At 48.6% G+C, this 26,001-nt stretch overlaps 1 long non-coding RNA gene across 1 annotated transcript in view; it reads right to left on the bottom strand.

The window, feature by feature from the left end:
• Positions 1–4,783: 4,783 nt before the first annotated feature.
• LOC144889115 (uncharacterized) overlaps positions 4,784–26,001 on the bottom strand; it is a 62,976-nt gene continuing 41,758 nt past the window's right edge. Inside the window, exons 2-3 of the long non-coding RNA XR_013621600.1 lie at positions 6,840–7,106; positions 4,784–6,512 (exon numbers count right to left, since the gene is read on the bottom strand). This is a non-coding gene — a long non-coding RNA (uncharacterized LOC144889115). The remainder of the gene's footprint in view (positions 6,513–6,839; positions 7,107–26,001) is intronic.

Raw genomic sequence — 26,001 nt, 5'->3', positions numbered from 1 at the left:
CCCATGACAATCTTCTCCATTTTGCCATATTTTCTGCATCTCTCCTTGTTAACCCCCTTGCCCGCATTTCTTCTTCCACCATCTTTAGCCAAGTCTTTCACGGTCTTCCCCGTCTTCTACTTCCTTCTACATTCATTTCCATCACTCTTCTCAACCAGTCACTTTCATCCTTCCTCAACACATGACCAAACCATCTCAACCTGTTCCTCTTCACAGCATCAATCACAGGCTCTATTCCCATCATCTTTCACAATTCATCATTTGTCTTCCTCTCTCTCAACGATACTCCGCACATCCGTCGAACCATTCGCATTTCCACCCTTTCCAACCTTCGTTGCTGCTCTACGTTCATTACCCATGTCTCGGTCCCATAAATCATAACACTTCTCACACATGCAGCATACACCTTTCCCTTCAGCTTCAACCACACTCCCCTCATCATCAGCACGCCACTCAATTCCCGAAACTTCTTCCATGCACATCTCACTCGAGCAACCGTTGCCGAGTCTGATCCACCTTCTCCATTCAGCATGTCTCCGAGGTAGCAAAATGTTTTCACACCTTCCAGCTTCACGCCGCCTCCAAGATCCAACTCAACATTTCCTCCATCTGCAGCTCCCTCTGTGCACACCTTACATTTGAATGTAGCTGCCACACTGGTTAATGACCCTCTCAGACCACTACATTTTTGATGAACCCACTCAGCGCACATTGTACACTGAATGGAGTTCACTCCGACACCCTTCCTACACACAGCACAGGGCCACTTCCCAGTTCTTTCCACCTCACCACATGCTTTACCACTTGCCATCACCTTCGTCTTTCCGATATTCACCTTCAGACCTTTTGTCTCCATACATTCCTTCCACGTGTTCATCTTTTCCTTCAGTCCATCCATACTTTCCGCAATCAACACCAGATCATCTGCATACAACAACTCCCACGGTAAACCCTCCTTTACGTTCTGAGCCAGCACCTCCATCACAGCTACAAAAATAGTAGTGGACTTAGTACCGACCCCTGATGCACTCCCACCTTCACCTCAAACTCACCACTGTTCCCGTCCTTCGTCCGTACAGCTGTGCGCGCTCTTTTGTACATTGCCATCACTACTCTGATCAACCATTCCTCCACTCCTAACTTCCTCAATGCCCATGTCAATACTTTGCGTGGAACCCGATCGAATGCTTTCTCCAGATCAACAAACCCAAGAAACAACTTCTTCCTCTTCTCCATGTACTTCTCCTGCAACTGCCTCACAATGAAAAGCGCGTCTGTCGTTCCTCTTCCTGGCATGAATCCAAACTGCATTTCGTCGATCTTCACTTTCTTCCTTATCCTCCTCTCCAACACCCTTTCCAATACCTTCATTCCATGCTCCAATAACTTTATCGCTCGGTACGAGCCACACTCCAGAGGGTCACCTTTCCCCTTGTATAGAGGGACGAGGGTACTCAGTTCCCAATTCACTGGAATGCGGCCTTCTTTCACCACCAGATTACAGATCTCTGTCATTCTCTTCACACCCCAACTTCCTGCTGCCTTCAACATATCTCCCACAACTCCCGTCGGCCCTCCCACTTTTCTACCCTTCATTGCTTTTATCGCTTCCTCAACTTCCTTCTCAGTTATCTTCTCTGCCGGTCCTAAAACTGGGTTACCCTCTATGTTGCCATCCCATTCATTCTCTGTATTCAACAGCATTTCCATATATCTTTTCCATCTTCCTTTAATTCCACCTGGGTCGATAACGATTTGTCCCACTTCATCCTTCAAGCAACTCACCCCCATCACAGGATGGCATGGATGATGTCAGAGCCACGCGTACAAAAGACTGGGAACGGTGGCCATTTTTCCTTCTCGTTTTGGAATTGTTGGTGAACGGTCGCCAAAAAGCTTTCTCTCAGCATCGACATTTTATCTCTCTGCATCGACATTTTATCTCTCAGCATCGATATTTTATCTCTCTCAGCATCGACATTTTATCTCTCTCAGCATCGACATTTATCTGTCTCAGCATCGAGGTTTACGCAAAGCAAAGCCCAATTTGACACCCAGAACATTCCGATCGAGTTGCTGCGATTCAAATACATTGTTGGCTCCCTGTCACCAGAGTATGTGAAGGGGGTGAGAGATATTTTACTGCAACATTCAGTGGACACTTCAAACATAATGAACATGTACAATGAACACTTCAAACACATAAAAACAATGGAATACTGCTCTCCCCTCTGGGCTGGTGCTCCTGCCTCACACCTAGCTCGGCTTCACTCGGTTGAAACCAAGCTTTCAGAATCATTGGAATCTCCCACGTTGAAGCTGCTTCTGAGGACCTTTCGCTTTCTCACCGCAGGCAGGTTGGTGGTCTTTCTGCCTTCTATGGACTCGTCTCTGGCCTTGCTCCCCCTGTTTTGTCTGTGCTCTGTCCCCCAAATATTCCTGCAGGATGCACAAGGTCTGCCAGTGACCGTCTTCTGGTTAAACTGCCAAAATCAAGACTCTCTGCTCACCTTCACTCTTTCATTCCTCTTTTCTCCCGCATCTGGAACAAACTCCCTCCAGGTATTCAAAACAGCTGTTCACCACCATCTCAATTCTTCCCCCATCCAAATCCTTCATCTTTTCTACCCCCGTTAATCAACTCCAAATGCACCTCCTTCAAATTCCATGTTTTCTTTCCTGAAATCCCATTGTCGTGTCCATCTTATTTATACCGTGTACCCCGCCCCAGCCCTCTCCCTTTCACAGATCTCCCGATGTCCCTGTTCCCTCCTGTTGTTTTGTTTCCCCTCTCTTCTCCTTTTGTCTCCTGCTTCCTTTATTATTTGTTCTACGTGTTAGCTCTTATACGAGCCTCGACCAAGTATTTTTTTTTAATGGAATTTCCTCATCAATTATTTCTTTTTTCAAAGCCACCTGTAAAGTTACTGTTTGGGCTGCCACCCCATTCATCATTACTCATAATCCCCTTTCTGAAATTGTGATGTCGACATTTTGATGTCAAGAAAGGAGGTGAAACATGTCCAATACAAACCCCAAAATTAGAATAAAATACTGCAACAAAGATCAAAGAAGAATACAACAAGTACAGATCCATTCAAAATTCACCGTCCCATCTATATAATAATACCCTAAGGACTCGACTTTGTTATCCCTTTTACGCCGCACCCAGTGACCCGATGCCCACGGCACGAATGGATTTACGATCTACGAACCGCGCTCTTTGTTTATCATGTACAGACATACTCGAAAAATCTGAATTAGCCGACGTTGGGGCCCAAAAGCATCCGATTAACTGCCAATACGACGCCATCTTACGACGCCATCATATTGGTGTGTGCTGGGCGAAGGCGAAGCGAGCCGTCCGCTGATTGGACAGTCGAGTGGTGTGAACATGGGTGGTGTGAACCAAATGGTCTTTTTTTTCCCTTGAACATTTTAAATTAGGATATACAGTGAAACCTTGACTTGCGAGTGCACCAACTTACGAGTTTTCCGAGATACGAGCCGTCGCTCGGTCGATTTTTTGCTTTGTGATGCGAGCCGAGATCTGAGTTACGAGCGAGCGAGCTTGGATATAAAACACGTAATCGTCGAAAAACATGAGCGAGGTGTGCGTGTTGTCGACTTGGCGAGGCAGTACGATCGTAGTACTTCTACGATATGTACGATTTTGAAGCAGGAGTCGATAAAGGCTATAACGCCAGCCAAGGGCGTTAAGATTATTTCAAAGCTCCGGACCTCTGTCCATGAAGTGATGGAGAAGTTGTTGTTTGTGTGGTTGACGGAGAAGCAGCTCGTAGGAGATACCGTGACGGAGAGCATCATCTGTGAGAAGGCACGAGACATTTACGGGGATTTGGTGCAGCAGACGGCGGGAACATCAACGGACGAGACATCGGAAGAGTCATTCAAAGCCAGTCGGGGATGGTTTGATAATTTTAAGAAGAGGACCGGCATTCACTCCGTCGTCAGGCATGGTGAGGCAGCAAGCTCGGATGTGAAGGCAGCTGAAGATTTTATTATAACTTTTGCCGAACTGATAGAAGCCGAAGGATACATCCCCCAGCAAATCTTCAACTGTGACGAGACAGGGCTCTTCTGGAAAAAGATGCCGAGGAGGACGTATATAACGGTAAATACACTTAATAAAACCAGTTTATTTCTTTACATTCTCTTTTATTATGTACAGTATATATGAGGTCGTGCTTGTTTATACATTATTTGTTATTTATAAAGTACATTTTTCTTATTTAAAAACACGTAACAAAAAAAATTGGTGTGGTTTTTGGGGGGTTGGGACGGATTAATAGCATTTCAATTCATTTTAATGGGGAAATTTAATTTGAGAAACGAGCAAATTGAGTTACGAGCTCGGTCACAGAACGAATTAAACTCGTAAGTCAAGGTTTCACTGTATAAGGAAACGTCTTTATCGTCATTTTAATAAAGTTAAATGGAGTGACGTTGCGATACTCGGGGTGCGTTGCATAAATCCTCGTAACTCAGAGAGGTGTAGCAGGTGGCGAGACGTAAGGAAGCTTTTTTATTCCCTTGAACATTTGAGATTAGGATATATAAGGAAACGTCTTTATCGTCATTTTAATAAAGTTAAATGGAGTGACGTTGCGATACTCGGGGTGCGTTGCATTAATCCTCGTAACTCAGAGAGGTGTAGCAGGTGGCGAGACGTAAGGAAGCTTAAAGATAACGAGCTGAAAACAGACGAACGATATCCCTTCCGTGGATGTTCCACGGGTTTCACGTCCTTATCGTCATTTTAATAAAGTTAAATGGAGTGACGTTTTGATCAGTGAGTTGTATACGAAGAGATAAAAGGATGGCATTGACTTCGAGACGGTACGTGATAGTTGGCTCCGGCTGGCTGATGCCACGGTTTTTTTTTTCTAAGTGCCATGGATGCTGATGGACATAATAAAGGTATCGGCTGATCTCTCATCGTAATATTACCTGATGGAAATGAACTGTTTCTTTGTTTGTCATTTCCTGTGCAATAATGTCAAATTGATAAGTCAGACATCCTTTTTTATTGACAGCTGCTCTCCTTTTCGATGGCATCGTCTATTGATATGCATGTTCTTCTTTCATATAATTTTACACATTCACAATCAGTATTTCAATTCTTGCAGACATTGGAAAGGAAGTTGACTCACAGGCCAACTCTCTGGCTCAATCACAGGCCGACGCACAGGCGATGTAATTGTGAGTAGAATTTTTGCACAAGTGAAAATTGATCTTTCTTCCTAACTCTTACTCGGACAAGCAAATCCCCTATGCCATCCATAATGGTACACTCTATCCATACACCACATCCTCCCTTCCGTGGATGTTCCACGGGTTTAGTCGAAGGCAACAGCAAGCCGTCCACTGAGTGGACAATCCCAGAGTGGTGCTATGCCGATTCCTATTACGAATCCATTCATTTTTCAAAAGTATATCGTAGCGTTGCCATTTAAGTAGATTGCAATAAATACGTTGTTCATATACGCACTCTTCATTCTCATCTTTCTTCCTAACTCTTACTCGGACAAGCAAATCCCCTATGCCATCCATAATGGTACACTCTATTCCATACACCACATCCTCCCTTCCGTGGATGTTCCACGGGTTTCGGCTAGTGTCAAATAAATATATAACATCCTCCAGCTCGGCATTGCCGGGGCACCTGAGGTGCCCAGCGATACCGCTATGCAGCACATGGAGACTGTATTGGGAGGGAAAGGTGTACAATAATTGATTGATTAATTGCATAATTAAAATCAATAAATAATAATTGTGAAAATAATTTCTTAATCAATTGGCTAATAGCATTCCTCAACCACCACCATTTTTGCCAAAGCACTTGCTCACTGTTGTGCCAACATTTCAGCTTCCTAGCTGAAAGGATGGTGGAGATATCGCTCGGACAAACAAGAAAGAAAGAAAACAAGAAAGAAACCGGAGTGAAAACTGAGTACTCCCTTTCAGCGTGCGTCATCGCCGGGCCCCCTTCAGTGCCCGGCGATGACGTCATGCAGCGCCTGGAGATGGAATATGAAAGGGGCGGTGTATAAAAAACATCTGGGGCACATATTGTGTTGGTGCATACCGAAATCAATGAATGTGGCATTGCCAAGAATGGCATAAAAGGAAAGTCCTACCTTGTGATGATAAAGTGACGTTGAATCGTCTCATCCTGTAAAAGTAACTTGGTACTTGATAAAATACCCGTAGTGTGTTGGAAGGAGATTCAATTGTTCGTCCGACATCTGAATGATGGCACATTGTGATGTCTCTCTGTGATGTCTGATTGTATCCAACAGCAAGCCAGGCCCAGTTACACTGTAAGGGTGAATAATTATAATCATAATTCAGATCCACCACGGTCAGGAACACAACGAGCCCAAGAGGAGCTTCGATGTCCCAAACACAGTCCGTGGTTGAATAGATGTACTGAGGATATCCAGGAGATGAGAGCCAGCCTTCTGCTCGCAATTTTCCACCACAGGGCCCTGAAGGAAAAATAAAAGAGAGACTATATTTATATACCTCAATGTGTTCAGCTTCAATCAACATTATTGAAAAATATTATCAAATATTTCTACTTCATGTGGAGACCTGAACTTTCCAACAGAGATGTAAAAGAGGTAAAGGTTGTGTTCTGTTATTGCTTGTCAACACCATCTGAATAGCATTGACCTAAATGGACAAAATATGCAACACAAGACATTGAAAAGATATTTCTGGACAAAACATAATAATTTATCAACAATGTATTGTGTATGTGACAATGCTGTCATTCTCAAATATTTTGAGCAGTGAATTATATTGGCCAATACCTGTTGTGAAAGCTATTGTTTCAGATTGGCTATATTTGTCATTGTAGTCGGAAGTTACAGCCAATGTGTAATTCCTTCCAGGTGCAAGACGTGTGATGGTAACTTCTGTGTTGTATACAGTTGTGGAATCCATCAGCCTTGTGTTTCGATACCATTCCACATGATATCTGTAGCTGTCTTTGTTGGGATCGTTTGGTGCTGTCCATCTTACGGAGACAAACGGAACATTCCGTTCTACCACCGTGATATTCAATGGAGGTGCAGGACCTAGGGAATACAACATTATCCTGTTAATGCAAACGTTTTTACTTTGGCAGTGATAGAACCACATCAAGTAGTAATAATTAAGTACAGCATAGTCAGGTCAGGTCAGGTATGGGAGCATGCGCCGGTGCAGCGCGTTGCCACATTCACTTTCTGCCAGTACTCCAGGGCTTCCATCTGGTCATCTACCTTGCGGATGCCTGGCACATCCATATCTCCGTGAGATATGGTCAGCCTGTTGGTAAGCACATATGGTAAGCACATATGGTCAGCACATATGGTCAGCCCATTGGCCTCCTCCACTCACGAGGTTCCCTCGCTGAGAGAATCTGGTGAGCAGGATCTGTGCCAGGAAATCGATGCACGTGTCATTTCAGCTGCAGCTGATGCTCACGGGGAATACAGGCAACAAATCCTATCTGAGTCTCTCTTAGCAAATGCTCGTTAGACACAAAGTCTGACCAGCGACAGCCAAGGATTTTCCAAAGAGACCTGGCACCAGAGGAGTTAAGTCGTCTCAGATCCTTGGTCAGATTCCAAGTCTCACATCCGCAGAGCAAGACTGGAAGCACCAAGGACTTAAAGACTCAGACCTTCCTTCTCCAGAATAGATACCGCCAGCACTACACCCCATGATCCAGTGAATCTATGACTCCCAGGCCTAACCCAGACGTCGATTGAACTCTGTCCTACAACATGTGGAGACACGAATATCACTGCCAAGGTAAGTGAATCTCTGCGTGACCTTAACATCCTCACCCCAAGCAGGTACAGACACGATAGCAGCATCCACGATGTCATTGAAAGCCTGGATATTAGTTTTGACCCAGGAGGCCCGTAATTACAGCAGCCCAGACTCCTCATTCAGCACCTGGAGAACCCCCATAAGGATATCCAGAGTAGGCTGGGCCAAATCAGGGGTGATTTTCAATTTTTCATACTCCAAGGTTGTAATTTACCTAAAAGTTGTGGCTGGGTAACAGAAACAAAACCATGAAATTGTTTTTCAAAAATATTGACGTCTTACGGTAAAACAGCCCTTTACCATAGCAACCGTTACAGACGACTCAAAAAATTCTTAAAATCGATGATTTCTCAGTCTGTGTGTGACCCCCAGAGTTGATTCTGGTACCAAAAGATTCAGAATTGAAAGCCAAGGATGATTGGATAGCTTAACAATGTCTGTGACACAATTCAATACAACTTTTATCCCAAAAACTCATTTTTATCTCAAATTTAAGGCATTTGTTTGAAAAAAAAATGGAAATTTTGCTTTTTAATCATAGGATTGAAGGAACTGCGCTCCAACGCGAGTCGAAAGAATTGACGCGACCAAAGACGGAATTCGTCCGAGTTGCTTTATTGAAACAAAACAGCTCAGGTATTCTGACAAGCCCGTTTTTCGGGCAACAATATATATACACATTTATGTCGGGAAGCTTGCCCGGCAAAAGCTATACCGGGCATGCCCGGGTATCAAGGGCGAGCCTTGGAAAGGCGAGTCTGGACCTGCCCGGGCGTGTTTGGCTGCGGCCTGGCAAGTCGAGGCTGGGCGTGCCCGGGCGCTCTTGGCGAGCACTGGAAAGGCGATAGCGGGCATGCCCGGACGCTCTGGGCGAGCCCTGGAAAGGCAATAGCGGGCATGCCCGGACGCTCTGGGCGAGCCCTGGAAAGGCGATAGCGGGCATGCCCGGACGCTCTGGGCGAGCCCTGGAAAGGCGATAGCGGGCATGCCCGGACGCTCTGGGCGAGCCCTGGAAAGGCGAGAGCGGGCATGCCCGGGAAAGACGAGACCGGGCGTGCCCGGGAGGTTCGGGCGTGCCCGGGAACAGTGAGTCCGGGCATGCCCGGGAAAGGCGCGTCTGGCCGTGTTCTGGCCGGTGCAAGGCGATTATGTACATCCAGCGGTAACCGCTACACACGCCCCTCCAGAATCGACCTGCACCGGCAGGGTCAATTTAAGGGGGGTCCGGATGACCCGGCCGAAGCGACCCCTGGAGGGTCGTGGGGAGGGGTCTGACGTGGTGGTGGGTGGTCGAGCGGGGGGAACTGTGGACGGGGGGCGGCCTCGCCGCGGAGGAAGGGCCAACCGTGGTGGTCGGTCGACGTCCATGTGCGCCGGTTTGAGGCAGTCCACAGAAATCCGGTCCGGCCGGCCGCCGAAGTCGACGATGAAAGACTTGTCGCCCCGTCGCAGGACCCGGAAGGGCCCGTCGTACGGCGGCCGGAGTGGCCCCCGGTGCGCGTCATGACGCACAAAGACGTACTCCGCTGTGCGAAGCGCCGGGGGGACGTAGGACTGGGGGCCACCGTAGCGGGACGTTGGCACGGGGGCAAATCGTCGGGCGGCCTCCTGGAGGTCCGAGCGCTGGCGAGCGGCGGACCAGGGACTGGTAGCGTCAGGCACGAATTCGCCCGGGACGCGGAGTGGCTGGCCGTAGACGAGCTCGGCGGCGGACGCCTGGAGGTCTTCCTTGGGGGCCGTGCGAAGGCCCAAAAGGACCCACGGCAGCCGGTCGGCCCAACCGTCGTCCTGAAGGCCGGCCATGAGTGCGGCCTTCATGGAGCGGTGAAACCGCTCGCACAACCCATTGGCTTGGGGGTGGTAGGCCGTGGTGCGGTGCAGCGTGACCCCCAACGAACGGGCGACCGCGCCCCAAAGCTCAGACGTGAACTGTGGGCCGCGGTCGGACGAGATGTCCGCTGGTGCGCCGAAGCGCGCGACCCAGGTGGCGATGAACGCCTGCGCCACGTCGGCGGTGGTGGTGGAGGTGAGGGGCACGGCCTCTGGCCACCTGGTGGTCCTGTCCACCATGGTGAGCAGGTGGGTGAACCCCCGCGAGGGGGGCAGGGGACCCACCAGGTCCACGTGGACGTGGTCGAAACGCCGTTCAGGCACGGCGAAAGGTGCCAGCGGGGCCTGGGTGTGGCGGTGGACCTTGGCTCGCTGGCAGGCCGTGCAGGCGTTGGCCCAGTCGCGGATGTTTCGTCGAAGGCCGTGCCAGACGAAACGCGCCGACACCAGCTTCTGAGAAGCTTTCCGGCCCGGGTGAGAAAGGCCGTGGATGGAGGCGAAGATGCGGCGCTGCCAGGAAACGGGCACGATGGGGCGAGGCTGGCCCTGGGAGACGTCGCAGAGCAGGACGGTGCCCGCGAAGGGGATGTCGGCCAGGCGGAGGCCCGTGTCCGCCACGCGGAGTGCCTGCACCGAGGCGTCGGTGGTCTGGTCGGCCGCCATGAGCGTGAAGTCCACGCCGAGGTGGACCGCGTTCGCGCTGGCCCGCGAAAGGCAGTCGGCCACGGCGTTGTCTTTGCCGGCGACGTGCTGGATGTCCGTGGTGAGCTCCGACACGGCGGAGAGGTGGCGCTGCTGGCGGGCCGACCACGGCTCCGTGACCTTAGCCATTGCGTAGACCAACGGCTTGTGGTCGACGAAAGCCGTGAACGGGCGGCCCTCCAGGAGGTGTCGGAAATGGCGAACGGCCAGGAATAGCCCGAGCAGCTCGCGGTCGAACGTGCTGTAGTTTAACTCGTTCGGCCGGAGTTGCCGGCTGAAAAAAGCGAGTGGCTGCCAAGCCCCGTCGACCCATTGCTCATGGACGGCGCCCACCGCATAGTTGGAGGCGTCCGTAGTGAGGGCGATGGGCGCGTTGAGCACCGGGTGAGCCAGCAGCGTTGCGTCGGCGAGGGCCCGTTTGGCACTGGCGAAGGCCGCGTCCATGGCCGCGGACCAAACAATGTCATGCTTGGCCGGCTTGCCACGGAGGGCCTCGTAAAGGGGCCGCATGAGCTGAGCAGCGCGGGGCACGAATCGGTGATAAAAATTCACCATGCCGAGGAACTCTTGGAGGGCCTTGATGGAACGGGGACGCGGGAACGTGGTGATGGCCTCGACCTTGGTCGGCAGCGGCACGGCCCCGGTCTTGGTGATGCGGTGGCCCAAAAGGTCAACGGTCGTCGCGCCGAAGTGGCATTTGACCGGGTTGACAATTAAGCCGTGCTCGCTGAGGCGACCGAACAGTGTTCGGAGGTGGAGGAGGTGCTCGGCGCGGGACGTGCTGGCGACGAGGATGTCGTCCAGATAGACGAAAAGAAACGGCAGGTCGCGCAGCACGCCGTCCATCAAGCGCTGGAACGCCTGGGCCGCGTTCTTGAGGCCAAACGGCATCCGCAAAAATTCGAACAGGCCGAACGGCGTGATGACGGCCGTCTTCGGGACGTCGGCCGCCCGGACAGGTACCTGGTGGTAGCCCCGTATCAGGTCAATTTTCGAAAAGATGACCCGTCCCGCCAAACGGGCGGAAAAGTCCTGAATATGCGGGATCGGGTACCTGTCGGGGGTGGTAGCGTCATTGAGACGGCGGTAGTCGCCACACGGGCGCCATCCACCCCCCGGCTTTGGCACGATGTGCAGTGGCGAGGCCCACGCGCTATCGGAGCGCCGCACGATGCCGAGGTGCTCCAACGCGTCGAATTCGGCCTTTGCCACGGCGAGCTTGGCTGGGTCGAGGCGGCGGGCCCTGGCGTAGACCGGCGGGCCCGTAGTGGGTATGTGGTGCTCGATCCCGTGCCGCACCGCGACGGCCGAAAACGTCGGCCGCGTGAGGGCCGGGAATTCCACGAGCAGGCGAGCGAACTCGTTCGTTGCCGGGAGGGCGCACGCCAGTTCGGTCGGCGCGGAGCTGCTCATTGTGCACGCCAGGGAGCTGAAGGTCTCGGCGTGGACAAGGCGACGTCGCTTGACGTCGACCAGCAGCCCGTGCGCGCAGAGGAAGTCGGCGCCCAGCAAAGCCACGGGGACGCTGGCGGTAACAAAAGTCCATTGAAAGCGCTGGCTGCCGAAGCAGAGGGTGACGACGCGTGGGCCGAAAGTGCGTATGGCCGAGCCATTAGCAGCGACCAAAGAGGGGCCGCAAACTGCGTCCAGCCTGTCCTGCTCGGAGGCAGGTATGACGCTCAGTTGGGCGCCGGTGTCGCACAGGAAACGCCGTCCAGACGCTTTGTCCCGAATAAACAGCAAGTTGCCCGAGTGGCCGGCGCTCATGGCTGGGAATGAATGCCGGCCCGGCCGTTTCCCGACCTGCCGAAAGTGCACGGGGGCCGGCACGTCCGAGCCTTGTGTCCGAACCTGGCGTGGTAATAACACCACGCCCGGTCAGGTGGAGGCCCCGGCCGTCGTGTCGGAAGCGGGCGGTGCGGCGTGGCGGCCGCCAGTTGCACCGGCAGTTCGGCCTCCAACCGCGCAGGGCGCTCGGGCGTCGTGGGCGTTGTCTCGGACGGCGGCGGGCTCCAGGTAACCGCGCCGATGTGCTGGCCCGCCGAGGAGATCTTATCGGCTTCCCTGGCGAGGGCGCGGGAATCCGTGATCAACGTGCCAGCCAGGGCGAGGCGTACCGGGTTAGGCAGCTGACGGAGGAACAGCTCCCGGAACAGGAATGCCGGAGAGTGCTTGCCGAGCAACGAGAGCATATAGTCCATGCGCTCGGACGGGCGCGTGTCGCCGAGCTCGGGCAGGTCAAGCAGGCGCCGTGCGCGTGCTGCCGGTGAGAGGGCGAAAGCACCGAGGAGGAGCGTCTTCAGCGCGTCGTATTTGTCAGCAGCCGGCGGGTGCTGGAGGAGGCTCAAGGCGCGGGCCGCGGTAGCGGAACCGAGCGCCGCCACAACATGGTGGAAGCGGGTGTCGTCCGCGGTGATGCCTCGCAGGGCGAACTGGTAGTCCACCTGGGCGAACCAAACAGCCGCATGAGCCTCCCAGAAGGTAGGCAGTTTAAGCGTCACTGCCGTATCCATGTCGGTAGGTCACCAATGAAGGAACTGCGCTCCAACGCGAGTCGAAAGAATTGACGCGACCAAAGACGGAATGCGTCCGAGTTGCTTTATTGAAACAAAACAGCTCAGGTATTCTGACAAGCCCGTTTTTCGGGCAACAATATATATACACATTTATGTCGGGAAGTTTGCCCGGCAAAAGCTATACCGGGCATGCCCGGGTATCAAGGGCGAGCCTTGGAAAGGCGAGTCTGGACCTGCCCGGGCGTGTTTGGCTGCGGCCTGGCAAGTCGAGGCTGGGCGTGCCCGGGCGCTCTGGGCGAGCACTGGAAAGGCGATAGCGGGCATGCCCGGACGCTCTGGGCGAGCCCTGGAAAGGCGATAGCGGGCATGCCCGGACGCTCTGGGCGAGCCCTGGAAAGGCGATAGCGGGCATGCCCGGACGCTCTGGGCGAGCCCTGGAAAGGCGATAGCGGGCATGCCCGGACGCTCTGGGCGAGCCCTGGAAAGGCGAGAGCGGGCATGCCCGGGAAAGACGAGACCGGGCGTGCCCGGGAGGTTCGGGCGTGCCCGGGAACAGTGAGTCCGGGCATGCCCGGGAAAGGCGCGTCTGGCCGTGTTCTGGCCGGTGCAAGGCGATTATGTACATCCAGCGGTAACCGCTACAGGATAATCATTAATCAGAGCTATAGTCAAATTAAATGTACTTTAAATTAACTTTTGTCATTGATTAAGCTTTTTTGTCTCAAATTTAAGGTCTGACATTGAACATTGATAACAAAATAAAAAACCTAGTCCCAATTGTAATCAATGGAGGCCAATGACTTCTTAGTCACAACCTCAGTGGATGTTGCCAGTCCATGCAGCTTCTCCCTGACGCCCTTCACAACCCTGTATAGAGCCTGGAGCTGCGCCTCAGATTTGGGGGCCTTGTTAGTGTTCAAATCTGTGGCGAGTCCAAGTGTCCGCTCTGCTGCGTCATTGACAACTGGGAGTTTGGCCACAACTTCCTTGCCATGACGATAGCTGTCTGAGGTGGGCCACTGTGCAACGGGGAGCTTGACAAAACTGGAGTCAATACCCAAGAGTTCAAACATGCTCCAAGAGTCGTAACCAACAAAGTCTTTGAGGGCTTTACTCCCCAATTGCTGTGAGGCTGGCATCTCCTGTATCATGTTATGTGCAGTCCCATGGTACCTGAGCATAGCCCTTCTCATAGTCTGCTTGTCAGATGACGTTCTGTCCGAGAAGAGTGCTAGACCAATCTCTCTGAGAGGTACCACAAATGGTTTTGTAGCTTCTCTCGGGCCACAGTCACAAAGGACAGAAATTTGGCAGGCCACTTTGTTGGATTCTTTGTGATACTGGCCTCAGCCTTGAGGAGGTTCTTCATCAGGTACATGTCGTTAGATGGTGCATCTGCAGCACTGGTACATGTCAACCACGCTTTAGTGTAGAAGACTGACATGAATGCAGCGAGACTGGTTATGTCTTCCAGCTCTTCGGGTGTGTAGATATCTCCCAGCTGCCAACGGAAGAGTGCCACCTTTATAGTGTATAAAGTCTTGCTCATCCAACGGGCGTGGTGGAATGCCCCAGGAGCTTTGATAGTGATGGTCCTCATACCATCAGGGACAGTCCCTCCAAGAAACAGCAGTGTGAGGTGTGCCAGCTCCAGGTAGTCGTGTCGAAGAGTCTCCTTTGTGCTATTGTCCATCCACGTCTGAAGGAAGGTGATGGTGGCATGTACATGGCCAGCCAGCTCTCTCTGTTGAGCAGACACCTCGACCAATGTGTAGTTGCCCTGGTCCAATTCACTCCAAGTGTTGAGCAGTCGCTTGAACAGCTGTTCATTAGGTCCTGTGGTGGGGCCATACACTATTGAGCAAGACGCCCCTCCAACCAATTCGTGGATGTGGTGCCGACACGCCAGTTGCAGAAGACTCCTGCCAAACTCAGTCTCCAGTCTTACTACGACTCCACTCTTGACCCCAGAGTTCACTGCCGTTGTATCGAAGACAAGAGCGCCTATCCTTGATGTGTGCAAGAGCGCCTTGAACGCCCTGATGAATGGTTACAGTAACAACCGAAAGCAGGCATTAAAATTAATGATTGTAAGCTGCTTTTGTTAACTTTTTTTTATTGAAATGAAGATGGCCAAATTTAAACAACGTTATAACAGTTATAAAAACTGGACAATACAAGGTTGTAAAAGACAATTTAAAGTAAATTTAATCTGATTAATGGTTATCCTATGATTAAAAAGCAAAATTTTCAATTTTTTTCCAGAAATATGCTTGAAATTTCAGACAAAAATCAGTTTTTTGGATAAAGGTGGTATTGAATTGTGTCACAGACATTGTTAAGCTATCCAGTCATCCTTGGCTTTCAATTCTGCATCTTTTGGTACCAGAATCAACTCTGGGGGTCAAACACAGCTTGAGAAATCGTCAATTTAGGCATTTTTTGAGTCGTCTGTAACTGTTGCTATGGTAACGGGCTGTCTGACCGTAAAACGTCAATATTTTTGAATTTTTTTTTCATGATTTTGTTCCTGATACTCACTCACAACTTTTAGGTAAATTACAGTTGAATTAGGAAAATCACCTCCGATTTGGCCCAGCCTAATATTCCAGAGTGTCCATAAAGATGACTGCATCATGTGCGAAATCAAGGTCACAGATCTTGACATTTCCAAATGATGCACCGCAGCTTGATCTTTCCGATATCATCCCCAGAATCCTCGTGCATACAGGTGCTGAACAGTGTGGGGGACAGTACACACCCCTGATGAACTCCAGTAAGAAGTGGAAATAAGTCAGAGATGAAACCACAACACCTCAAATTACTAGTGTAGGCTGTTATGTCATTTCGTGTTTTTTTTTTGTTAAAAGCAAAATTCCACTTGATTCCTTGTCTTTGGGGTGTCACATGTTCGAAAAAATAGGTTGTTAATTTTTTAAAACGGATTAAGGGTGTCAAATCCAAGATGGCCGCCAAAATATATAAATTCCATTAAAACTGGTATTCTGAACACAGTATGAGGTCCAAATTAATGATAATACCCATAATTTCAATACCAAGGAGTTCAAAAACAATTAATTTCAATATGGCAGACAAATTCAAAATGGTGGAAAAATCCAAGATGGCCGCCACTTCTTAAATAACCACAGTACAAAAACTTAATGTTCTTGATAACACAAATTGTGAATGATGAAATAGGTCCATTTTGGTGGTAATGCCCACATAAGTAATGCTAGGCCATTGGGGGAACATGTTACTGATTCGTTGAAATCGGTGGATGCCAGCCATAGTGAGAAATAGTGAGAAAATCCAATATGGCTACCACTGTTTTACACAAAGGTCCACATTGCTATAACAATGATAGCATAATGTAATTTCCTGTTTGACCATATTTAAATATTCCTGTCTCACAATCATCCGTTTTACCTTACAAGTCCTCGTGTTCATCTCCCACAATGTTCTGAGCTGATTGTTCATTGTTGCTACAGCCGTAGTTCAAACAGCTACAGACCTTTGTGCATGGGAGTTTATTGCTGCGGCAACTACAGGAGTTTCCTTTGCATCCTGATTTGCAGCCACATTTTACCAGCTTAGTCACGGCCTCTGGTGCTGGAGGGTTCAAACACATCACCGGAAGAAATCTATTTTCCTCTGACTTCCATCCGTAGTCAGTGGGAGAAGGAAGGGACGGTTGACTTTCGCATGCCTGCATCCATATCATTGCAATATAATGTGCTCGCAGAATGTGTGGTGTCAATGATCCAGAGGTTGGAGGCAGACTCTCTCCCTCGGCCTGTCGATTTGAGTACAAGAACCATCGTAGTGCATTTACTTTGGTGTGTGTTTTGGATCTGTACAACAAGCAAACGAACCTTTCCAGTTGGTCAATTGCGTTTGGAGAGGGTGTAGCAGCAGATTTGCCAAGTGAAGCAAGTGAATCCAGTATCATATCATCGCAGGACATGAACACCTTCATACACCAGTCCTTTGTCCTGCCGGCGAACCTGCCACACATATCTGATCCTGTGAAAGAATGAAACCCGAGAATAGCTGAGGCGCGGTTAACTCCTAACTTTTCAAAGATAGGTTTGACTGCAATTTTCCTATTCAGTTTTCCTTTTCCGGTAAGGAAATATGTCTCAGCAGGTAGCTGTGGATACATGTGGATCATCAGCAAGAAGACATCGGTATCTGGAGAGTCTATTACAAGTTCTACATCGCCGTTAACTGTTAGGGCATGGAGCAAGAGTAATGTATCCGCTTCTTCATGACCGTGTTTTACCAATTCATCAGGCACACTTACATTGCCTTTTGTCTCAGTGCCGAAGGTTACCATGAACTTCTTCAATTTGTTGGCAGAGCTGCTGCTGTGATCCAGAGTCTTTGCAGCTAAATACTCTACAAGTTCTGCCTTGGTTTTGACACTTGAAAGGAAGTCCTTCAAGGAAATATTCTGGATCAGTGTACTATCTTGGATGTGATAGTAGGTCGAGTTTCCCTTTGTTTTGTTTTTTCTCATTTGCTCTTTCAGAGAACTTTCGACGTGTCTGTCAAATACCAGTCTTACTTCGTCGTAGTTAGCTGCAATCCTGATAAGCTTTTCAAGAAATGACATGGCAAAATCACTGCATGTTTTCATTTTGTCTGTCTTGGAGATGGAGTTAATGAGGGCCATGCCATCTATGACTACAACTTAAAATTTCTCAGACATGTCGGACATGTCAGTTGAAGCTTCTTGCTCAGGCTGCGCTTCTTGTACTTCAGGCGCCTCGGCTTGGGGTGGTACTTCAGTTTGGGAGTTTTCACTCAATACTTGGTCGCCAGAAACACTCGGTATGGCATTAGCTGGATCGCTTGTGGCTTCTGTTGGGCTAGGTTGCTCCTTGGTAACTAGCGCTTCAAGATGATGAAGGACCTTAGCCTTGTCATATGCTAGGAGAAGTGACCCATCCGAAGCGAAAAGGGCACGTGGAACAATTCCAAATTCATACTTCCCAATACAGTCCTTTAGATCAAAGTCTGGACGGCTTCTTGATGCTACTATAAACCTCTGTAGGAGTCCTCGTTCTTCTTTGACTTTAATGAGTTTGTCACCTGCTTTCACTTTCTTCACTGTGTTGGCACTTTTGAAAGTGCCTATGTTCTTTCTCTTCATTGGATCCCACACTGAAAGTTTTCCTTCTGTAAGGCGTTCTTTGACAAATGTCTGGAACAACTGTTGTCCGATGGCATCGCGGTCTACCATGTCCTTTGTTACCTTTTCATCAATTACTTTCTTGGTAAGAAGGTTGCACAGGTCACTCTCATCGGTTACGAATGGGTCTCCATGAACAACAAATACCTCTGTCAATCTAGCGGAATTTCTCATTACTCGGGTGGACTTTCCCCCTGTGATCTCGTGGTGTTGGTCTCTGGTATCAGCACCTTCCATGCCATATTCTCTTTGAAACTCCTCTACTAGATTAGACAAGTCAGGTGCAATCAGGAAGAAACGGTCTAGAGCTCTCTCAATTTGGGTTATTCCAGTAATGCCTCCAATGACCTTGAGTTTGCGGTTCTCCTGCTCAATTCCGTGATCTGGACCTATTGAAGTGAATGCAGCAATCCCCTTCGTCACACAGAAATTTCCTTTCAGGAGTTCTGCCCAGACATCTGGAAAAACTTGTTCTGTTTGCTGCATTGTTGACAGGTACAAAGGGAGCAAACGTGCGTAGTTCAGGTGGTCGTGAGCAAAGAAGTACTTGATAAGAGCTTCAGTACTTTCCATATGCAGCAGCAGGTCCCGTTGTCTGGTAGCTCTAATATACTGAAGGATAGTTTCAAACTGCCTCAAGTAGTTACGGATGTAGTGTTGAATTGGTGCTGGATTGCTTTCAAACTGTCCCAACTTTGTGAGGATATCTCTAGATTCGAACATGGTCATGGTTTCTCTGACGGCATCTCTGAGGTTTTGACGGTTGCCTGTGTTCATGCTGATATCTTTCTGATATGCTTTTTCCAAATCAATGGACGCTTCACTTAGGAACACTTTCTCTTCTGGTGCTTTTGTTAGGAACCTGTCAAAGTAGAGATGGTATAGAGCAAGCAATGTTACAGTATGTGCTTCTAGGGACCTGTAGAGATGTTTTCCATTTAGGATTTGCGTTACGGTTGTTGGAGAATATAGTCCAGCTTCGACCCAAGCCTGGTCAATGCCGCTTCCTTCTGCCATATTGAAATTGAATTTGAATTTGACTGCCATATTGAAATTAATTGTTTTTGAACTCCTTTGTATTGAAATTATGGGTATTATCATTAATTTGGACCTCATACTGTGTTCAGAATACCAGTTTTAATGGAATTTATATATTTTGGTGGCCATCTTGGATTTGACATCCTTAATCCGTTTAAAAAAATTAACAACCTATTTTTTCGAACATGTGACACCCCAAAGACAAGGAATCAAGTGGCATTTTGCTTTTAACAAAAAAGAAACACGACAGCCATTTTTAAGACATAGCAGCCTACACTATACCCTCAGTATCAGAGTATAGTTCAGAAATCAGATTTATCCGTTTGGGTGCCACCCCACGAATACCAATAATCCTCCAGAGGGCATCCTGATTCACTGAATCAAATGCTTTGCGGAGATCAACATAGGTTGCAAGCGTCCCCTGCTGAAATTCTTGCCAGCGTTCGGTGAGGATCCGGAGAGCAAGGATACGCTCAATCATTGACCACTTTAATGTAAAGCCAGACTGCGCTGGGCACTGGTGCTCAAGTAGATGGTGGTGAACCCTAAAAAGCATAAACCGAGCAAAGACCTGGCCTAGCACTGTGAGCTGCGTCAACACTTGGTAGCTCGTGCAATTCTGTCGATCACCTTTCCCTTTCCAGAGAGGACCAACAAGGCCCCTCTTCCAGTCAGTTGGGTTCTTGCCTGTGATCCAAGCAGACTACAGAACTGCACGCAACGACTCAAGTACAGCATTTCCACGAGCCTAGATAAGTTCAGTACGAATGCCACAGATCCCTGGAGTTTTGCTCTCTTTCAAATGGTTCACTGCAGCCTGTGTTTCCACAAACAAAAACGGTTCACAGGTGATTGGAGGGTCAGAAATAGGAATTGTAACACCCCTAACATCCAACTCAAAAGCTGGTGGGTCAGCTTGGTACTGCCGCTCAATGTACCTGGGGCCAGCGGGTCTTCACTTCAGACTCCTCTGTCAAGAGCTCACCACGCTCCGATCTAACTGTAGTACACTTAGTAAGGGAAACATATGAAAATCTGTTAACTAAATTGTTACCAAAAAATTTCTTCACCAATATGTTTGTAAAGGTGTGTAATAACATGTGTTAAAATGTTGAAGGTCAACTCCCGTGGGAAACCCAGAAAAAAAGCTGTTGAATTCGGGTACCGAAAAATTATTTTCGAGAATTTGTATTTTTTTAAATCGGCCCTTAAGTAACTTATGAGGGGTCAAATAAGGGTTTTTCATGATTCTGAGTTGATAGTTAACATTTCTATTTCACCACAGACACTCCTTTGTGGAAAAATAATTTCTAAATATATCTCATTTTCTACTTTGCAGGACATGGAGTCTAGCAATATGGATGAAGACGTTACTCCACCTGTGCTCAATTGCTTCATCTGTGCACGCTCGGATACACCAGCTGAAAGGCTCATACAGGCAACTCCAAAGGGATACTCAACTTTATTGAAACAAGCAGAAACTGTCGAAAATGTTACTGTTGTGGAACGTATGAAGGAGGCTCAAAAGGAAGGAAAACTGAGGTACTACCAGAAGTGTAAAAATGATCTGTACAACAACTTTGTTGCAACCACCAAGAAGTCAGCTCAAGCATCAAAGGCAGAGAAAGAGTCATCAAAGTTGAAGAGAAGACGCACTACTTGTGAGTTCAGTTCATCAACTGGCTGCAATTCTAGAAGATCACAGTCAGTTGACCTCCTGTATAAGGATGTATGCATTCTTTGCAACCAACCAGCCCAGCTCTACAAAAATAATCCAGCACAAGCTAGAAAGAAATACAGAGTGCCAGATAATTTGACTGCAGATACACTGAAGGCAAGCTTGCTGAAGACAGCACGGAGTCACGGGGATGACTGGGGCACTGAAGTCACTGGACGCCTGGAAGGGATCAACGACTTGGTAGCAGAAGAAACACTGTACCATTTGCGATGCAAACTTATGTTTGCGAGAGGTGACAGTTTGTCCAAGACTGATGAGGAAGGAAAAAGGAAGAGAGGACAGAGGAGTATTGATGAGGAGCGAGAGGCAGTTTTTATTGAATTCTGCGAATGGTTAGACTCAGAATTAGAGCATGGGGTAATGAACATGTGTTACGTGGTCCCCTCGGTGAATACCTGGTCTCGCTGACCCCCGGACCGTGAGAGGAACTTCGCCAGAAAGTTGTATTATATATGCGCTTTCGCCACGCAATCCAGATGAATTCCACCCAAGAGAAAACTGATGTTCAAGAATATATTTCAATGACCATACAATTTAAATGATACAACCACGGAGATTTTCCCCGAGCAATCGACAACGAACAACCATCAACACTTCACAATCCACAATCAATTCCCTATATGATTAAGATGGCCATCTTATATATATGTGCGTCCACTTCTGTACTCACGACCCCCTTTTGGTCTCTGCCCCTCACAATGTCTCTGGGCCCCTCCTGACTGAGATGCTGGTCGGCGTCGCCGCACTCGGGCGGTTGAACGAACCCCGGGTGGACGTGTTTCCACCGGGCAGGTATCGTACCAGGCACCGCGGCTGCAGCCCCTCGTGGCTACGCGAAGCGGGTATGGTAGAGCAAGCCACAAGCTCCACGCCGCTTGCAAGGCGTGTTAGGCCCCAACGGGCGACCCGTACGCGTCTGTTTAGACGGTGCCGCGAACGGTGCCAAACGCGGGGTCGATGCACGGCCCCACGTCAATTTGACGTCTCCACCGGGTAGGTACCGTACCAGTAACTCCTCTCGCCAGACGGGCTTCGGAACGCCGCTTTTCCACGCAGCGCAAGGTCGATCCCCCCTTTCGTCGGAGCGGGGCGAGGAAGAAGAATCGTCGCTTTTTCTTCCTCGTGTCTTTTCTCTTCCGTTTCCGGTCACTTCCGTTTCCGGACACTTTTCAGAAGGGCTCCTGACCCTCCAACCACAACAACCCTTAATCTATTACACATGGATAAGCAAAGACCTGAATGGTAATTCACATACATTCACATAAATATGTAACACATGGACCAAGTCCATGAAAAGCTGCAGGAGTTTGATCAGTCACCAGAGAAGAGCCTTTCTTATTCAAAGCATTGGCTAAAGATAAAACTTCTAGAGAAATACGAAGACACCTTGTATTTCACAACACAGGAAAGAAGGGCAGATGTACTCTGTCTCAAAGATGGCACCGACAATATTCTGCGAGAGCATCATGCTAATCTTGACCATGGAGATGAGAAGACTCAGATCATAAAGACGGCACTCAAGTTCATATCCAATGATATTGCCTTGATTGATTTAGGTCCAAAGTCATACTCCACCACACACAGTATGACTGACATCGATAGTCAGCTGACACTTGTTCCTGCAAGCCTTCAGATGTTCTTGAGACCGATTGTCAAGACAGACGAAAGAGTTTCCGTTTGGGGGCAGAATTTTATTAAGGCCTGTCGACCTCGGTCTGGAGTATTGCCACACCAAATGGGGCTTGCCATACAACTTGATCATAGATTTGGGTCAAAATGGATGCTCAACAAGTTCCACCGGCTGGGATACACTGAGTCTTACACGGAGACACAAAACTACAAATACTGCTTCCTTAATAGTAGGAGTGGAGATGATGTTCCAGATACTTCTGGCACTCTTGACACCATTGTGGAGGAAACCGATGAACAGATCAATGATGAGGTTGCGGTTGATGCTGCACTTGAGGATCAATCAGTGATGACAGCCAAAGTGCCAGCCAGTGAAAGTGAATTGTCAAGTAATGATCAGGTGGTCTTTATGGAGGTTGGGGAAACAAACAATGCAGTCACTCAGTTTGTTGGAGACAATATAGATTTAAACATTGTCTCTATTCACGGAAACACTCCCTTTCACTCAATGGGTTGGATCGAAGTCACCTCTCCGGCACCACCTTTGCCAGATCCACAGACAACAGCAGCTTTCCCCCGGGTGAAGTTGAAGGCACTCGACAAAGCTAAGATCCTGAGAGGAACTGAAGTAAAGATTATTCCATTTACGAACAGGAAACAGATAGGAACGAACGCGATCATGTTTCTCCCCCTCGCTGAGCTTTCCTCCTCCCTGGCTCATGATCAGCCACTCCTCACTCCAGGTGACACACTCTGGGCAGCGGGGTGGGTGATCAAAGCCAACGATCCGGAGTTCCCACACTCCAACTGGAATGGCCCCAGTGACTATGGATGGACAATAGGTGTGCATGGGTATGAGCCAGTTCCAACACTGGACCCCACGGCTCCTGAGGAGCTATTGCAGTTCACGAGCTGTAATTGTCATGGAGATTGCAGCAACCGGCGATGCAGCTGCAAGAAGAATGGGGTCACGTGCATCTCGGCCTGTGGAGTCTGTAATGGCATTACATGCAGAAACTGCAGTCATGATGTTGTTGAGTCTGAAGAAGACATAGACAATGACTGTTGAAACTTCTGACATTGTGAATGAGAAATAACTCTTGAGTATTATATATGTATGTGAAATAAAAGCTACTTTGTGTGTAAATGTAAAAGTGAAAATATAAATGTTAACAATCAACTCAGAATCATGAAAAACCCTTATTTGACCCCTCATAAGTTACTTAAGGGCCGATTAAAAAAAATAAAAATTCTCGAAAATAATTTTTCGGTACCTGAATTCAACTGCTTTTTTTCTGGGTTTCCCACGGGAGTTGAACTTCAACATTTTAACACATGTTATTACACACCTTTACAAACATATTGGTGAAGACATTTTTTGGTAACAATTTCGTTAACAGATTTGTGAAATATCTCATAAAATGCCCTTACTAACTGAGGAACAAGCTCGGAGGGACACAATGCATTGATTCCTCTGTAAGCAGGCCGAGAATCACAACCACAGGTGATGCTCTACCCCTTCACAGATTTCTCACACATAGATCTCCATATCTGCCCTCAGCAAATGTACAGTTTTACACCTCAGCCCACTCAGCAGCTCAGTTCTGCCATAATGCCTGGCCCTCTGACTCTGGTCAATGGTAAGCAGTTATTGAATATTGACATTGTTTAGTTGAATAGTGTAAAGCCCATGTTGAGAGATCTGCGTTGAGATTGTGTTGTAAGAAACCCCAAATATAATTTCTGATCATTCCACTTTCCTTTTTTGCGGACAATCTGCAGAAAGTTTCCCATGGGCAGTGGTCTAGTGCCAAATTTTGAGGTGCCGGAACTCTGCAAAAATGTCATCCGTGACGTCATCGCTAGACCTACCATCTCATCACGTTTTATGATGACACTAACCATTTGAGTTCCCCTAAAATGAGTGATAAATGAAATATGCACATTTTACCATGATAAACAAAAACATAGCACTCACACCCACTTAATCTCACAATTAAGAATCCCCTGATAAAAGGTCAGGTCAATGTAATAATAATAATAATAATAATTCATTTATTTTGTATAGCGCTTTTCCAGAAGCCCAAAGGCGCTTTGACAGAGTGGAAAACATAATGCATAACAATACATGAAAACAACAATTGCAAAAAGACAAGAATCAATAGGGAAATATTTAAAGCAAAAGGAGGGAGAAGGAGAAGAGATAGTCAGGGGTTAAATGCTGTGGGTTGAATGTTGAATGCAGCGTTGAACAGGTGGGTCTTTAGTGATGTTTTGAATGTGGTGAGTGAGGAGGAGTCTCTGATGGTGTGAGGTAGTGAGTTCCAGAGGGTGGGAGCAGCGATGGAGAAGGCCCTGTCCCCCCAGGATCTGAATTTGGTCCGGATGGAGGGGGTCAGGAGGTTGGTACCAGCAGAGCGGAGGTTGCGGGTGGGAGTGTGTCTGGAGAGGAGGTCAGCCAGGTAGGATGGGGCCAGGTTATGGAGGGCTTTGTATGTCAAGAGGAGGATTTTGTACTGGATTCTCTGGGGGATGGGGAGCCAGTGAAGCTTGTAAAGGACGGGGGTGATGTGGTCACGGGTCCGGGAATGAGTGAGTAGACGGGCAGCGGAGTTCTGAATGTATTGGAGTTTATTGGTGATTTTTGAGGGTGAACCATAGAGGAGGCTATTGCAGTAGTCCAGACGGGAGGTGATGAAGGCGTGGATGAGGGTTTCTGCAGCCGTGGAGGAGAGGGATGAGCGGAGACGGGCAATGTTTTTCAGGTGAAAGAAGGCTGACTTTGTGATCTGTTTAGTGTATTTGTCGAAGGAAAGGGTTTGGTCAAAGATGACGCCAAGATTCCGGATGTGAGGGGAGGTGGATACTGGGATACCGTCGATGTTGAGGGCAAAGTTATGGGTGGATTTTGTGAGCGTTTTTGGGCCAATGATGATTATTTCAGATTTATCACAGTTAAGCTTGAGGAAGTTGATTTGAAGCCAGGATTTTATTTCAGTGATGCAGTTTGTCAGGATAGAGTGGGTGTCGGTGAAGACGGACTTGGTGGAGATGAAAAGCTGGATGTCATCGGCGAAGCAGTGGAATTGGAGACCATGACGGCGGATTAAGTGACCGAGCGGGGACAGGTAAAGGATGAAGAGGAGGGGGCCAAGAACTGAACCTTGGGGGACACCTTGGGGGAGGGGAGCAGTGGGGGATTTGCAGTTATTGATGGAGATGAACTGGCATCTGTCAGAGAGGTATGATTTAATCCAAGAGAGGGCAGTGCCGGTGACGTTAAAGGTGGATTCAAGTCGGGTGAGGAGGATAGTGTGATCGATGGTGTCAAAGGCAGCGCTGAGGTCGAGGAGGACGAGAATGTTGAGGTTGCCAGCGTCAGAGGAGAGGAGAAGGTCGTTGGTGATTTTGAGGAGAGCAGTTTCAGTACTGTGGTTGGAGCGGAATCCGGATTGGAATGTTTCATACAGGTTATTGGCAGAGAGATGATGTTTGAGTTGAGTGGC

Source organism: Myxine glutinosa, unplaced genomic scaffold, assembly GCF_964187855.1.
Source record: "Myxine glutinosa unplaced genomic scaffold, kmMyxGlut1.1 SCAFFOLD_890, whole genome shotgun sequence".
NCBI classification, from domain to species: Eukaryota; Metazoa; Chordata; class Myxini; order Myxiniformes; family Myxinidae; genus Myxine; species Myxine glutinosa.
The sequence above is the reverse complement of the archived record's forward strand: the minus strand, read 5'-3'. Positions and strand labels throughout refer to the sequence as shown.